The sequence below is a fragment of the Anas platyrhynchos genome, chromosome 5, assembly GCF_047663525.1.
Source record: "Anas platyrhynchos isolate ZD024472 breed Pekin duck chromosome 5, IASCAAS_PekinDuck_T2T, whole genome shotgun sequence".
Classification (NCBI taxonomy): Eukaryota; Metazoa; Chordata; class Aves; order Anseriformes; family Anatidae; genus Anas; species Anas platyrhynchos.
In genome coordinates this window covers 28,173,862-28,188,669 of record NC_092591.1, presented here as the reverse complement: position 1 = coordinate 28,188,669, position 14,808 = coordinate 28,173,862, and positions in this window count along the sequence as shown.

Sequence of the window (14,808 nt, the reverse complement as noted above, 5' to 3'; positions counted from 1 at the left end):
ACGCTGTCACTCCCAAAAGCGACACCTTCATTCCCAGTACAGCACCCACCCAGGAGGACCTGAGCCCATTTCTCATGGCTGTCATTTCCCTCTCCTGGGTGGCCACCAATGGCACCGCCGTGCTCCAGCTGTGTGGACCAGACAGTCCTTCACTTCTCTTCCCATCTTTTGTACAGAAAAGGATGAAAAAACAAAACAAAACAAAACAAAACAAAACCAACAACTTTAATGTCAGCTGGAGCCCCTTGGTGCTATTAATAAAAACAACGCTAATAACAAGGGAGGTTTGCAAATTAGCAACCCTTGCTACAAGCAAAGATACACCCAATTTAGCACAAATCATTGCAGACTCTTGCCTGCTTAGTGGCTATTTTAATCACTGGTGACTAATGCCTGTGAGGGCTATTCCAGGGTTTGACGTGCCTCAAACACAAGAAAAAAGGGAAATCTTGTGGGGAGAGAGGGGAGAGGAAGAGGGCGAGGGAAGAAATTGGCCAAAGCCAAAGGTTCATCTCCCAAAAGCGGTCAGTTCGTACCACCCATTTCGCTGCTGTTGCTGTTGCATTTGCCGGGGTCATTGGCTAATTCCTCTCTGAATAACAGCATCGTTTCTCTTCTTTTGGTGTGAATCTAAGAAAAACAGTCATGCTCTGGAACACAAACAAAGGCTACCTGTCCTTTCCTTGGTTATGGAAATGGGGGTCAGCCTTTTTATTTTCAAAGGGGGCAGAGTAAAGGAGCTGGAATGCTGCTTGGCACACCACCAGAAAGGAAATCTCTGCTTAAATATTTGACAGGAAGAGAAAAAAACGAGAGGGCAGGAAACAATGCAAAGGGGGGGTGGGGAAAGGGAACTTTTGTTTCATGTGAGCACTGCACGGGCAGGAGGAAAACGGCTGCACAGCACACGAAATGAGGGTCACTTCTGCATGGGGCAGAGCAGCCCTTGCCTTCACTGAGAACCTTTGGGTCAGACCAGTCCTCTTCTTTCTTCTCTCCCAGCTTTTGAAGGACTAAAGGAGTTTGCCTTTCAAGTAAAGCTGAACAAAGAGCCACCAAAACCCAAGTCTCTCAGACAAGGCAAGCGTGTTTACCTAAGTGCGATGCCGCTCCTCTTCCCAGAGCAGGTTAAGGCTTACAAGTACTTGCGCGCACCTGACGACATCTGGACCGTATCATTTTGCAACACTTTGGAAAAAAAAATCATTTTTGAAAAAGGCTTGGAAAAAAAATAGATTTTTGAATTTTATTTTTTTTTAGGGAACAAAAAAGGCATTCGTTTGGAGTTAAAGGGCAAGACAGTGTTTAATAACATGAGTGATGCAAGCAGGATTTGGTCTAGAGCATCCAACCATTATCATTACATGAAGTTCATCAGATTTGCAATGACCATGGGCAACCAGGACTTTTGTGTTCTCTGTTGCACTGCATTTGACTGACCAGCAGCATAAAAGCCCTTTACTCAGGTCATGCCTGGATAGAAAGCCACCCCTGAGTACTAACACTCTTTCCTCCAGTACCTGCTCATTTCATGATGGTTGAGGAATCCCAGGAACTCTCCTGGACTAAAGTGGTGGAGATGCAACCAAGTAAAAAGACCCTCTCCCCTGGCAGACAAATCTTGCAAACAGTAGGGGAAAAAAAAAAAAAAAAAAGATAACTTAGCTTTCAAACAGAAAACATTGGGAGGATGATTCAAGTCCTCTAGTTGGCTTCTCTATATTACAGCATTGCAAACGCACATATACCTTGCAGCCCTGTAAAACCTTTACATTCACTCAGGTCACTGCAGCTTTAGTTTTACAATGCTGGAGGCTCCCAACAGATCCGATCATAAACAGCTACTTCTGTTTCTTGCTTGTTTCTTTTAAAGAGGGAAGACTTTTTGGTTCATTGCTGTTGTGGCTACTGGATATTAGCACTGGAAAGCTAGTTGTCTAAGTTGCCTTGGACCTCTCCCTCAGAGCCTTTTTTTCACTACGTGTTTGTTTACCAACATGGCTCCAGATTGTTGGCTAAGATTTGTAGACCCCTGGTGTGGCTACAGGAAATATTTCTAAAGTGTTCCTCTTCTGAGAAGTCTGCAGCATAATAACCATCTCTTTCCAAGAGGCTTCTGCAACAGCTCATTGCACCAGAAGTGCTTTCCCTGTCTTTTCCCTCCTCCCCACCTCCGTCCTCCCCAGAGGCATATTTTGGAGGTAGCAAGAGTATCACCTCTGTAGGAGGCTGGTAGCTAGGAGCTGTCTCAATCCATCATCTGGTGGAGCCAAAGAGCAAGGCCAACATTCACTCTTGCAGTTCTGGAGTTATTTCACTTGGCTCTTCCAGTTGTTGCTCTCCCTGTGTTTTCCCTCAAACGACAGAGATGACAGGCTGCCTACATATACTTGTTCTTCATGGATCAGGCAAGAACTTCCTAAGGAGACAAGAGGAGACCTGGAAGTTCTGCGAGTGGCCATGGCTGGGACAATTCAGATATTCACTAAGTGTGACTTCTGCAGGTGCTACGAGCTCCAGTTTCTCTTCCATTGAATCCTGTGTACTGCAAGGTGATGACAAAAACTTGAATTTCCTTTTTTTGTCATCCAGAGATGCAGGGGTTCCACGTGCAGAACTGCATCAAAACCAGGAGGTTCCAGCTCTAAGTCAGCTGAACTTTCAAAGCTGCCTAAATGATTTGGAAACCTAATTCACATTAAACTTTATGGGAACTGGACATCCAAATTCCCTAGGTGGCTTTGCAAAACACAGCTGTAACTAATTGCTGCACAGAAAGGTTTGGGGAAAAGATTCTGATCTAGAAAAGGAGAGAGATTTCAATGCCAAAAAAGCTTTTGCAATAGATCCTCACATGGTATCCACAGAGCTGATTCTGGGCTACCTCTTCAATGAAGTAAATGGAGCCATTTTACAACAGCTAATCCTCTCTCTGTAACTCTTTATGTGCCTGCAGAGGTTATAAACTAAATGGGAGAAGGAATTTCTTCTGCAGAGATTCTAGTAATCCCTGCCACTGCAAACTACAGGGCTGAAAGGTTGAATAAATCAAAACGACTGATGAACAATTCACGCCCAACTCATTCCCATTGAAGAAATTGTCACATTCCATCAGTGAGGCTGGTAAAATCTGTGACCATCTCAACCCTTATCAAGCCTTAATTTCTTCTTCCTGTTTTGGCAATAATTTAACGTTAAAGGTCACAGAGTGAAATGCTCAGAGTCAGGAAGCGGAGGAGCTCTGATTTGATAACAACATTATTTAGCCCCACGAAGCCCCACTTGGTATTTTCTCCTCCTTTGTTCCTTTTCAAGATCACGATCCATCTTCCACTGAAGACAATGGGAGTGTTTCCACTGAATTTAATGAGACTTGGATCAGGCCCTAAATGTCAGTATTACTCTATTAATATTTATGCCGTTGGAAGTATGTCAGAAAATATACAGGATGTGCAGAGTGGCTGAGCGAGCTATGAGAATCATAAATTTTCCTGACTTAGTCATTTCTTCACAAATCCTTAACATTTCTAATCTAACCATGGTAATAATAAAATAGCAGGATTCGAACCTTCTCCTCTTACTGTACAAACTGTAATCTGAGTTGGCTCTGGAGCCGAAAAATCAGCTGCATTGCAACTCCCTACCTAGCTCATGTCCAGTCTCTATCAAACACACACATGCATATATTCATAAATGTTATTTTAGAAGTTGCACATTAAGCAGCCCAAATTAAAAGACTCAAAACCGACAGCCTGCATGATTTACAGTGTTTAAAGAACCTTAGCTTAGCAGCCTTCAAAGAGGAGATGAAGAACTAAACCTGTTATTGCAAGGCACCCACAAACATGACAAGTGGCAACCACTCTGAAGAAGGTTTCTCCAGGCTGTTTTCCTTGGGGTTTCCTCTTGACGTGAAGAAAGAGCCAGCAGTGTGGCAACAAGGGGAGCCTGCTGGCTTGCTCTGGGAATGCCTGTCAGAGCAGGGTGTGTGGCAACCGCAGTGGTCAGACCCTCTTCATGCAGCTGCTCCAACCTCCCCGTCGCTGGAGAAGTGATGGACAAAACAGTCCCAAAGGCCTGGCATTTCTGGTTCCCTTGAATAAGTCCCCAGACAGGCGGATTCCTCCCTGCCTCACCGCCCCTTCCCGGCGGGCAGCGCTTGCCTGAGTGGGTGGAGGAATGCGGACAAGCTCGCAGCATAACAGCCAACTGACCACCAGAGCCGTAGAGTAAGGTCACTGGGGAAAAACAGTCATTGAAGAATGTGGCTGAGCTATGCCCAATGCTATGCGGGAGGAGGCTTTGTCTCCTTTGGCATGCTGAGCCTGGCCAGGGCCACAGACAGGGTGGCAAGGGGCAGGCAGGCAATGAGGGATGGGCAGGAGCTGCTCCAGAGACAACCTGTAAGGGGTGGGCACCAGGTACATCACCTCCTAGACCTGCTTCGCTACCCACAGGTTGGTCCAGACTGAAGCACAGTGTGAGAGAACATTGAAATTACGTACAAATGGGCTAGGTAGAACATCTAAAGATTAATACAAGCCACTTCTGCGGTCCCACTGAAGATACATCACTTCCAGGCTCTGGATTAACCCACTGCAGGCTCAGAAACACTTTCTGGGTTAAGAGGGCAACAGGGGCACTGCCATGTGTTTGAAGAGCTTGGAAGAAGTCAAAAGGGAAAAAAGGCTGTCCCTAACCTCCTCTCAATGGTCCCAGAAGTAGAACACGAGCACATTTCTACACTCCAACTTGACACTTCAAACCCCTTCATCATTTCTCGAGATTCCCCATTTGTTGCCTCTTCAAACCTTTAGCTATCCAGCCCCCAACACATTATCCTAAGAATATCTAAGAATTTCCCCTAGGTGGGGAAAGGTACCAATGCAGGGAAAGCAACCAGCAAATGTCTTTGCCCTTTACTACATTCACACCTTGCTAATTAACAACCCCCTTCCCCCCCCCCCCCCCCAAATCAGCACTCTTACACTCAAAATTATCAGATATCACCATCAAAACAGCCTCTTTCTCTCCCTACCCTGTGTTCAGCAGCTTGAAGACTACATTTCTCCTTATGTGAACTGAAACATGTACACCAAGCTTTTTTTTCCAGGCTCAGCATTACTTGTTGTTTAGCTTGCCCTAGGAGTATCTTGGTTTATTAAGTGAGGCAAGGTTTGAAGGCAAAGGTAGCATCTTTTTTTAGACCAGTTGATACTGCTGACCTCAATACAAACCTCTCCACGTAGTCAATCACAGCCACAGTGACAATTCCAGGACAATTTGGCTTATCAAAGCACTCCCTAGTTTGGCTGTAAGCAGAAATATCACACAAAACTGTTCCTACTGGATCCAAAAAAGAGGAATCCAGGAGCATAAAAACAACCAGACTTGTATCACTCTCACCCAATACCCTGCCTCCAACAGTGATCAACATCAGATGCTTCAAAAATGCCAGAAAATCCACAGCTGGGTAGATTTTCATTTGTATCTGGGGGGTAATCTCTTCCTGGGGCAGTTTCCTCTTCTCCCGTGAAGTCAGCGGTCCAACCTCTCAGCTTGAGGCTATCAATGCAAAACCCCAAATCTGAGGGACCCGTTCCTTGAAGAGCATTTTTGTTGGGAAAAACATGACATTTCTCATGTTGCTAAACAGCAGCCTATGCAAAAACAAAATCTAAGGACTGAAGCTGAGACTTTCAACCGAGCACAAAAGATTTCAGAAACTGAAACCCTTGAGATGCTGGGCAGCTTACATCAATATGGCCCCTTTGAAATTCCCATTCCACAGTAGCAGCGAGCAAAACCAGCTTTTGTAACATTACTTTTTATTTTTCAAAATAATAGCAGCACAATTAGTTCCGCAACGCCTTCAGATGGGTGTTTTACCGGTCTAATGATGGGTGAAAGGGCAGGAAGCAGAGGGACAGGATGGAATTTGGAGCATGACCCAAGTCCTGCCAGGACACAGGGGAGGGACGCTTTCCAAAAAAGAGAAAGCTTTGCCATGGGGGAAGTGGGCTGCCTTGCCTCCATATCTTGTGGATCCAAACTTCCCCCTGAGCATGACATCTCTAATGAAAGTATGCATGCAGACTTCTCCGACATGCTTCCCGCTCTGCTCTGGCAGAAAAACCCATCCTTGACAATTTGAGTCGTGGCAAAAATAGGTCTACCCTGCTGCTCAGTCAGTATTAGTGCAGTGGAAGTTAGGGAAGAATCACACAGTATTATGGTTTGACAGGAAGAAGAAGAAAAAGTATTCAATGAGATAAGATGGATCACAGAAATGACCAGCTCTCCTGACTGCTACAAACTCAAGGTTGAAATAATGGCCCAAAAGTCAGTGGGTCATATCAGATAGGCATGAAGTTTTTCCTTCCTTCTTCTACAGAGTTAACATTTCATCAGGAGAAAAATCCTAGACCAGCCCTCCGTGGTGTATATCTGTCAAAAGACACTGGTGCTTCACAAAAGCGTTCTTTGGTCTTTTTTCCTCCATTTTTTTCTTGGAAAAATCTGATTTTATGTGTCTCACTTTGGAGCATCTAACAAGAGATAAGCATTAAACATGTTTCAGAAGTCTTGGCTGGAACTAAGCTGAAGTTTGAGAAGTGGCTTATACGACTTGGGGTAGTATTTCAGTTCCTACGAGTTTATTGCGTATGAAAAATATCATTCTCCTTCAAGTGTTCTATTTAAATAAAACTGCCATTTTCAGCAATAACAGTTTGGAATAATCTGTACTGAAGGCCAGGCTATTAAATAAGTCATTTCTTTCTTAGTTGTTTTGGAGCTCTTCCACCCCAGCCATTCACTAAGTATTCAATGAACCTCCTTGAAGTTCTTATCAGGCTTTAAACTATAACAAAACTTGGGGAATTTTGCCTAGATTTCAGGCCTGCGTTGAAACAAGCTCAATGCTCACAGTCACTCTGGACCACCAGTAGTTCTTTCAGGCACTTTTCTGGTTAGAAAACATAATATGCTAGGAATTTAAACAAAGGTGATGTATCAGCAAATGACCCTCAGACAGTGTGATCTCATCTCTCAGTCGCTCAACATTTGGCAAGAGGAATGAAGTTTATTGCCCTTTAGCAACAGCCCAACAAAGCAGACAACAGTTAAAATACCCATACCATTTGAAACACTAACAAATCTTCCCAAAACTGCTACCTCCCTTTCTCTCCTGTCCCACAGAAATAGACCATTTGCCATTATTTCTAATAACACCACTATTATTTCTAATACTTCTGGCAAGCAAGAGGAGGGACATAAGCAGTCATTTCCTGGTTAGCCATGGAGGCAAACAGTCAACACCTAATTTTGCAAGCAGTAACTGCAGCATCGGAGGCTATCACCAGCATCACCACCGGCTCAGTTACAACCTGGGCCAGCCTTTGGGGAGTTCTTACCAGGCAGGTGGAACCACGTGGCCCCAAAGATGCTTGCTCAGGAGAGAACAAGCTGCAAGCCCTTGAGCCTGGCTGCTAACCTGGTGCATGAACTGGTGACCCAGTTTCCCTTCTCAGCCTGCATTTGATGCTTCAAGCACTTCATATCAGGGATTGTCTATTACGGTCCGTCAAATGGAAAGCACCCAAGACAGCAGAATCCTGATCTCTGTTTGGGCATCTAAACCTATTGCAATACAAATCAAAAATTAATGTTCTCTTGCTGTCACTTAGACTCTGCTTCCATTCCAGGCTTGAACCTGGATGAGCAGGGGTCCCTGGAAATAGAACAAATAAAGAAACGTAGTAAAAAGAAAACAAGCAGAAAAAAAAGTAACAGAACTTGGTATCTGACATATGTGCTGGGTCCAAGAAGCTTCCCCCATGGCTGGGGATATTCCTAAGATGATATTCCTATGTGACTTTTGGTTACTAAGTACTCAGATTGATGCCCAATAATGGCAAGTGTCTCCTTATCAGCTCTAAATTTTGCATGGTATGTGTAAGAACTGGATTATCTTTGAGATCTGTACCCATTTCCCATATTAGGTTGAAAACAGCTAAAAAGTCCCGAGGAGATGGAGGGACAGATACACAAAGCAGGAGCACAAATTCATATACAGAGCGCATTTGCATAAAGCTCATTTCTTTATAAAACCAGATAAGAAAATATGCAGAAATCCTTTCTCCGCTCTTGGATGCTGGAGTTACATATGGCCTCAAGTGCCTACATCCACCAGCCAAGGCAGCAGGGTTGTGAGCATGCCCACTAACACACACACAAGGAGAAGTTGTGCCTTTTTTTCTCCTTCAGAGATGAGATCAGGCCACCAGAAGCTGAGGGACATGTAGAAAATGAAGAGTGGCCTTACCAAGTCAGGCTGAAAGTTCATAACCCAGCATCTTGTCTCCAACAGCAGCCACAATAGATGGTATTTAGAAGGAATAAAATTCAGTGAACGTATTTGATATTTTCCTCCAGTGTCCAAAAAATTTTATTCAAAAAATTCTGAAGCAGAATGCAAACACTATGCACTTAATCTCTATGGCTTTCTCTACAATAAACTTTTCCCCTTGAGCTTGTGTATACTGGGAAGTCGCAAATTTGTTGGGATCCAAGGTTTTGCTTGGGTTTGCTGAAGACATGGAAGGTCTTCTGAAGCCTCAGCGAGGAGATAACAGCCGCCACACTGTGTCCCACCTTGCTCCTGCTCGCTGGAGGCGTACTGGAGGAGAACGACTGAGGGTGAACAACCCTAGAGCCAGACTGGGCTAGGAAGAACTAAACACAAAGCCCTGAAGACTCTGGATTTATGAAGACAACTAGAAGGCTTGGTGCTTTAACTGCCTCCAAGACAAAACTAAGCCGGTTAAAGGACTCCCATCACAGCACAGGCCCCATCTATGGAGGGTTTCCTGGCACAACCAAGGCAGCCAAGAGCATGATTCCCCGCGGTTCTGGCACTCGCCTAACGGTGCCAACAAACCTGGCACATGGAGCTCTGGCTGTGATTCAGTCTCCAGGCCGATGTCAGCTCTGAGCCAGCCACCAAACACCTGCATTAGCTTTCTGCTGGTTTTCCACAATCTCTCCCCAGTTGGGCCCTGCCCCAACTCCCACCAACGTCCACGAGGGCGGCCAACCTGCCGTAGGAGCCGGGTGGTGCCTGGGGTGGCTGAGGGGACCACCAGCAGCTGTCCCACGGCCCCAGGCCTGCCCAGCTCCCAGCCGCCAGGACTTCTGCATTCCCCTCCAGCTTAGCGGGACGACCAGCGCCAGCCCTGGCACAAACACAGCCGCACAAATCAGATGTCACCATTCAAGCAAGGCGTGATTGTCATCGTCCCCTGGCACCCCGACCTCTCCCTCCCAGCGAGCCACAAGAGCATGCCGCATCTTGTGCCCACATTTTCTTTCCCAAGAAAGCCCCGAGGGGCTTCTTTGGCACAGCTCACGTTGCTGGTGAACAGCTCCCTTCGGCTTCCATGTTTACATCGTTGTGGTTGTTAATTTGAGAGAAGCCTTTTATTTTAGACACCCCTCTCCCCACCCCCTTTCCCTCCGCAGGGGGGGAAAAATGTGACCTTTAGGATTGTTTATACCAATCAACAAGAAGCCCTCGCGCTGCCGGATTCCAAGAAACACGAGACAGTCCTGGAGCTGGAAGAGGGAGGGGAGCTGGGGAAGGAGAGGGAGCAATCAAGGTCAGGAGTTCACAGACAGGATAAAGCCAAGGCAGGCCGAGGAGACGGGGTGGCAGGGCATGCCCTTTCCATTTGGGGAGGCACCACGAGCCTTGGCAGTGCCGCAGCAGGCGTGCAGTAGACCAGAACACCACTCCTGTGTCCCAAGGTGATGGGAGGAAGGAGCTGGTTGCAAAGGGAGGCCTCAAAGGATGAGGGTGTGCGCTTCTTGCCAGCAAAACCCTTGTGGGTCTTCTCCTGGCGAATCCCAGAGGACTGAGAGGCACCCAGGACAGAGCAGAAATCATCACAGGCCAGTTTTGCAAGCCAGCACCCGCTGCGATGAAGAAAGTGGTTTGACAAGACAAGGAGGAAGATGAAAATATTTTCCCACTGTTGAATGCAAAAGTAAATAAATAAGTAAACAGACAAGCATTCAAATCCAGGAATTTCCCTTCATTGCCAGCATTAGCCTTCAAGGGAGTAGCACCACAGATTTTTTCCTACCACTGTGCTGAGCCAAACGAGCAAAGGTTGTGGCTTCGGGGATGCAAACTTCAAGTGGCTAACAAGCAGAGGATGCACGGTTTGCTAACATGTTCCACGGGCAGCTCTGCACTGGCATGAAGGCCGGGGGTGCCTTGTGCTCCAAACGCCAGCACCGAGAGCAGGGAAAATGCCTTTCAAGTTCAAAGGCAGCCCCAGCCCCAGCCCAGTAGGTTCAAGCCTGGGTGAGAACTGAGGCGTCGAGGGGAGGAAGAAAAGGGGCGAAGGATCAAGAAGAACTGCGGGGGGACAAATGTGGTGGGGCAGCCAGATGCTGCGATACAGCACAGCACTTTTGGGCAGCTGGCCCAGTTCAAGGCAGGGGTTTTCAGGACAGAGGTATGTTTCTTCCTTTGAGCCCGCTCCCTGAACAACACATCACAGTGGCTGTGAAGCTCAGCCCCAAGGTATCTGGCACAGAGCGAGCAGCTTGACAGCTTCAGTCACTTTTTTGTGGTCAAAGCTCTCTATGAATCTATATATTTACAATTATAGGACTAAGTCTTGTTCTCATTTACACTTATCTTCACCATTGGCTTACACAATATAACCAGAGGTGGTATTTGGCCTATGCATTGCTTTTATTTCTTATGTCTGCCCAGATATATTATTTATGACCCATTAGATACATTTGTTTGTTAACTAATAAACCTCAGAAAATATTTTTAATTAAAGACTGTATTTTTAAACAACCATGTCGCCACTCCTCTATTAGCACTCGAGGATTAAATAAGACTGTGAGCAGTTGTTAAATAACAATTGGTTACTGAAACACATGTACTGAGGTTTTGGTCTTCCCATTATTGAGGCTAAAGAAACGATGCTTCTACAACCACACTGATGTTGCCCAGCTGAATTCTCATTTCAAAGCACATTTCAAATGCTGAATTTTAAACCACCACATGGATTTCTCGCCCATACCTTCAGCAGCACTGGACATGCTGTGAAGGAGAAAAGCAGATGGATGTCACAGCTGGTCGTGCAGAAGTCAAATCTGATTCTCTTTAAATACAATTAGATGGTTGTTCTTTGGGTTTGGGGCTTTTTTCCCCCTCTTTCTATTCTTTCTCTTTTTAAAGCAGAGCTACCACACACTAATTTTTCCGCTGGGTAAAGCAGGGCTTTGATAGCATCTAGGATTTGCAGGCTTGGACAATTACCCCACGCAAGCTGTGCACAGCTGCACTGCTGCTGGAGTGACAGTTGTACTCACTTTCCTTGCTGTACCAAACTGCCAGAAGTCTACTCGTGAAAGTGAGCCTGGAGTAACATTTGTGGGCTGAGATTGGCCACGTCATCTGTGATACCTACATCCACTCATCTGCCAACATGCTGTCTGCAATCCGAAACGTGCTCCCGTTTTATTCCTACATTGTATGGGCGATGAAAGAAAATGCCAGGAGAGAGAGACAGCTAACGCAGTCAGCAGTTACTTGTTCTTCCCTGGGTCCTGTTTTCAATATAAGTGCTTGGTTTAGGTTATTGTTTCTCCTTTTTCCTCTTCATTCATTCTGGCATTCCATCTTGCCATGCAATTGGAGCTATTCAACTCAAAGATAAAAAGGATTCATGAAAACGCTCAAAGACCAAGCTGGGTTGCTCACTGACACGGACTGTGTGTCCTGTTTTATATGACTTAGGGAATAGTAGTTCCTCTGAGAAATTATTCTCCATTCAGATCCTCAGCAAATGTGTCCTGATTGGATACAAATGAGAAAAATGAAATGCAGATGATCCCTTTTTAGCTGCACTCCGAGGAGGCCTACGCAGCATGTATATCTTTGGTCAGCTATCTCCTGGTTTCTGCCAACAAAAGTGTTGTTCCTACCTGCTCACATCTGCAGGCATCACCCCTGTTTCCTCTGACTACCACACCAGCAAGAACACCAAGAGAAGGAAACCATCTCTTACCTCGACGGTTTTCAAAGTCTTAATTTTGTCAAAAACTTTTGAAAGTCAAAGTAGCCCAGTTCCAGGAGTCAGCTCGTGCTTACAAATGGAAATGCAGACTCAGCCCTGCCTACCTATTGCCAAACTCCACGCGCACTGTTTCCCGTTTGCTGGCACTGGCTCTTCAGAAGTGCCTATGCAGTAAGAAATACTGGGCACAGAGATCTTAGCTGGAAATCAGCAGTGGTCTCGTGAACTGCCACTTCTGCTTCTCTTGCTATTTTGACTTCTCTCACAGCATTGTCAAGTCAGGAGGAAGCCACGTAAAAGGAAAGAACGCTCAAAAAAAACACAGACATTGACACAGCAAGAATTGGGTTCTTCCTTGTTCCCCTAGGCACTAAGATACCAAACCCTAAAGCACACTCTTGCTGTTTCAAGGCAAACATTCACTGGGAATTTTTCCTTTGTTCTATGTCCGTTGTACCACAAGGCAGTGCATACCTGCACAGGAGAAAAGATTGTGACAGAAAGGCCAAGTGCTGTCTTCTGTTTCACTTATCACCTCATCCTGTCAGCCTAATTTGGCAATCAGTAGAAAACACCAGGAAAAACTTCCTTGTTCAATGAACCTTTCTGCTGTAAGAGTAGGATGCCCTCCTCATGCTCCCCCCTATCCAAAAAGATGCTAAACAATCTTCAAAAGGCCCCCTGAAATAAATCAGTCTATAGAGAACATAAGATAAATCTTCAAATAAATAAATAAATAAATCAGCCTAATAACAAAACTATTCCCAAAACAGAGAGTTTGAAATCCACAAAAGCAGGAGAAAGGATTCCATGGCCTCTAACATGGGGTTTACCTCACTGTTGAGTTTGAAAGCATCTTGTACACCACCAAGATGGATAGTAGCATAAAACTAGTGTAAAGGTAGATAGATCAGCAGTCTGGTCCATGGCCAAAATATCATTCCACCCCTGGAAACCCAAAACCGCAAAGGACTGAAGTAAAACTCTAATGATATGTCAAAGCTACCTGATACCTCCTGAGCTCTCTGACTCAAGTCTTTACAGCCAGTGAAGGGGCTCAGAGCTGTACTTTATTTGTGACCATACTCTTAAATGTCCAGTTTAGGTAAAAGAGTTTATGATTCCCAAGCTATGATGGATATCCTTGCTGCAACCACAGCTGTAAAGACACAGTCAGGATTATTTTGAGCATCCATCACCCACCCGACTTGAGCCTTGTGTCTCATCTGTCATCTAAGTAGGGGGTGCAAATCTCATTATAACCACCAGAGCGAGTCATGTGTTACAACTTCTGTGCATGTCCATTACATTCAAGAATAACCTCCCAGCTCCTCCAGTGGGGATGGCAGAGATGGATGGAGATCCCCCTTTGATCTGGGGAGTTCTTCCTCTACCTCCAGTTTGTCTCCAATTGCCTCCAAGGTCATGCTGTCAGGACAGGGACGGCACCCTCCCTTGCATATGAATCCCATCTCCCCTCCTCCAAAACCACAGTCTACACGTGTTTGCTGTTACTTCCAGATGTGTCCACAACTTGAAAGCGGTGATTTAAGAGAAAAGAAAAAAAAAAAGAAAAAGAAAAAAAAAAAAAACAACATTTAGAGCTGGAGGAGCTGAATCCCCCTTCCCCTCCCTCCTTTTCCTTCAGCATCTGCCTGGGCTGTCTACACAGTCAACACCAAACCATTCAAGGGGACTCCATATTCGCCACACGTGGAAGGATTAGAGACATAAAGTGACTTTTCCTCTCCCCATCAGACTTAAACCCTCTCCTTCACCTCACTGTCTCAGAATTCACTCCTAGAGATCTCTGGCTAAAGCCCCACCAACAGATATCTAACAAGAAACTCGCTTGGTGTCCTTCCCCGTGCTGGAATGAAAAGGATGTCTGCAAAACAATGGAAATGATGGCACTGACTAGGGCTAGATTGCCTGGATGGATGCAACAGCACGTACAACATTAATATATCTTAATCCTACTGTTCTCACTCATGCAACCCTGGCAAAAGACTCGAGCTCTGTCCTGCAGACATCTCCAACCCTTCAGTAGCCAGAGCAGGGGTCCCTTTCAGTGGCTGATCAAGGGGATCGGGATCAGCAGGAGCACAATGTCACTTCTGTGTGGTACTGCAAGCTTTGGATTTTCTCTTGAAGACACAAAGAGGAGGGAGAAAGGAGCCAATCTGGCTCACACGAGTACCTGGAGGACTTGCTCCATCGCCTGAGCACCTCCAACACAAAAAGGGTTCACCCCTGGTTTAGGGAGTAATTCTCAGAGTGGCTCTCTCCCCCATCAGCTGGTGAAGGGCCACCCCCTCCACACCCTGTGCTGTGGGAAGCTAATTTAGAAGCCAGCCTTGCCATCTGTGGACTACCCCATGCTGGGAAAAGCCTCAGCTGGGGAGATGTGCAGTCCTTCCAGAGCAGCGCAAAGAAATGGGAGCGTAGGAGAGAGCATGGACCCAAGAATCCTCCTAAGTCCCCAGCAAACTTCTCCGTGCATCCCCCAGACTCCACCTCTTCCACCAAAAGTACCTAAACGTGTCCCTGTAGTGATGGCTGCTGTTGACATCGGAGCAGACTCACAGCAGCACTCCTGCTGCTGCCCTCAGCTGAGTCATGACTCACGAACAAAGAGGATTTTGACCATTGTTATTTTATTATTTTCATTATTTCATTCATCATTTTAATTTCCCTCTCTCAC